This window comes from Struthio camelus, chromosome 31, assembly GCF_040807025.1.
Source record: "Struthio camelus isolate bStrCam1 chromosome 31, bStrCam1.hap1, whole genome shotgun sequence".
NCBI lineage: Eukaryota > Metazoa > Chordata > Aves > Struthioniformes > Struthionidae > Struthio > Struthio camelus.
This window is the reverse complement of record NC_090972.1, coordinates 3009551-3012278: the sequence shown is the minus strand read 5'-3', so window position 1 is coordinate 3012278 and position 2728 is coordinate 3009551. Positions and strand designations below refer to the sequence as shown.

At 50.2% G+C, this 2728-nt stretch overlaps 1 pseudogene; it reads right to left on the bottom strand.

The window, feature by feature from the left end:
• Positions 1–958: 958 nt before the first annotated feature.
• LOC138063002 (olfactory receptor 14A16-like) lies at positions 959–1911 on the bottom strand (annotated as a pseudogene).
• Between the last annotated feature and the right edge of the window lie 817 nt (positions 1912–2728).

The window sequence follows — 2728 nt, the reverse complement described above, 5'->3', positions numbered from 1 at the left end:
TAACCAATCATTGCTGATATTATCATATTCAGAGTTCCTAATACCACGGCTTGGCTGTGTAGCGTGGTCCACCTCACACACTCCTCCTTCCTGCACTCCTCCCTTCGTGCAAGGCTTGGAAAGATGACCCTTGGAGTAGCTATCTCCCATTCTGAGATTATCTCACCCTCCTTACATCCCCGGAATGGCTGTTTCATCTGTAATGGATGGCGTCTTCTCTTCCCTACCCCAGCAGCAATTCAGAGATGCTCAAGATCTTTTTGGATGCCTTTTTTCCGTACTACAGATCAAACAGTCCTTCCTTGGGAGTGGGTGGTTCTATGCAGCTCTGCAAGTGTGCGCCTCAAGACTCAGGCTTGCCAGCTGAGGGATCCCCAAGCTACCATCCTTCATATTGCACAAAAGATGGAATCATGTGTACAAGCTGGTAAAGGAAGCCAGTCCTTAAGTGCGTAACCTGTTAACACTGGGACTCAGATCGCATCACCCTGAGCCCATGGAGAACCCCAGAAAGCAACAAGCCCTTTTGGGATAGCATTTCTTGGCCAGATTTGTGACTCTAGCTTTGGAAGAAGAGCTCAGTGTTCAGGCACCACACTAAGGAGATGGCATTTTAGTCGCTCTCCCCCACCCAGAATCTTCTGCTCTCCTTGTCCTCTGCACACATGCACCACTGAGTGAGCTTACCAGAGAAGTTATCCAGAGAAAACACCTGAGACAAAGAGAGTTGCTGCAGGTTCCTTTCCTTTGTTTAATTACCCTAGGAGCCTAGTTCCTCCATTTACACAAATGGGGCACACAAACAGGTAGATGCTTAAGTAGAAGTGAGAGGGATAACAACATTTCTTTCTGGATGAAACTAACACTGGCAAAAAAAAAAAAAAAGCCCCCTCCCCTACAAAAAAAGGAAAAAAAGAGGAATCATGACCAGGCCTGGTCTCTCATGAGATGCTGGGAGTCATTGGCAGAAGAAGATGGGCAGTTTCTTGTTGCTGAAAAATGTCAAGTCAATCAGTTTCCACACAGCCTCTTTGAGCTTCCTGTTCCTCATGCCCTAGATGAGAGGGTTCACTGCTGGAGGCACCACTGAGTACAGAACGGCCACCACCAGATCCAGAGCTGGGCAGGACATGGATGGGGGCTTCAGGTAGGCAAACATGCCCGTGCTGACAAACAAGGAGACCACAGCCAGGTGAGGGAGGCACATGGAAAAGGCTTTGTGCTGGCCCTGCTCACAGGGAATCCTCAGCACAGCCGTCAAGATCTGCACGTAGGCCAGAACAACGAACACAGAACCCCCACAAGCTACACAGACACTAACCACAGTAACCGCAGCTTTGCCTGAGGTAGGAGTCAGAGCAGGAGAGCCGGAGGAGCTGGGGAACTTCACAGAAGAACTGGTCCACAATATTACCGTCACAGAGTGGGAGTGAAAATGTGTTTGCAGTGTGCAGCACCGCAGAGAGAAAGCCACTGCCCCAGGCAGCTGCAGCCATTTTGACACAAGCTCTGCTGCCCAGGAGGCTCCCATAGTGCAGGGGTTTTGCAGATGGCAATATAGGCCATGAGAGTGAGAAGAAAATATTCTGCTCCAATGAAGAAGAAGAGAAAAAAGACTTGGGCAGCACATCCTGAGTAGGAAATGGCCCTGGTGTCCCTGAGGGAATGGGCCATGGATGTGGGGACAGTGGTGGAGATGGAGCCAAAGTCCAGGATGGAGAGCTTGAGAAGGAAGAAGTACATGGGGGTGTGTAGGTGGTGGTTGCAGGCTCTGGCTGAGATGATGAGGATGTTGCCCAAGAGGGCAGCCAGGTAGATGCCCAGGAAGAGGGAGAAGTGCAAGAGCTGCAGTTCCCGTTTGTCTGCAAATGCCAGGAGGAGGAACTCAGTGAGGAAGCTGCTGTTGGACATTTCCTCCCTCTGGCCACGGGGGACTGTCTGTGGAGGAAAAGGTATTGAGAAGCTAAGATGGACTTTCTTGAGCAAAGTACATTCCATTGCATACAGAAACCCTCCACATTGCCTTTCCATCTCTAGAGGACCTTCTGTCAGTTCCCTAGCTTGAACTCCAGTTTGTGTGCACCATGAGGATCAGCGACCTCTGCCCGTGGGCAACAGAGGATTTAGTCCTGCTCTATAGCTGTGACTACATGGAGGTGGCAGTTCCTGGGGATGGAGGCCCTGAGTTGAGTGAAGGGGAGTTAGTCCAGTGACCCAGTGCGTATAATCTCATTTACCACCACGAAAGATGAAATACGCAGCATGCCCAGGTGCTCCTTAGAGGAAAGAGGAAGGGATTGATCTCCTCCTTTCCCCTCTTGGGCAGATTTGTCTGTGTTGGAATCAATCACCATCAGCCCTCTTTCAAGGCAAGGGAAGGCACAGGTGGCCCAACCCCTTGCAGAGGGCTTTGTCCCTGACCTCACACCAATTTACCAGGTGCACTATTTTTCCAGGCTCTATATGGATAACAGAGGGTGAGACACCCTAACCTTCCATAGGTGAAGGTTCAGCATTTTCACACCCTGCTCTCCAGGAAACGAGGGGCAGCAGATGAGTCTAGCTGGACACTTCTTTAGTTTTCAGATGCCTCCATCACATGGTGTTTTCAACGGTAGAAATCTTTGACTTTTCTCTTGCTCTCCATGTGAGCACTAGTGAGTCATTAGAGGCAAAAAGGCTCCCTGTCACCTAGTGCAGCCTCAGCAGAGCTGGTCTGCTCATTAGT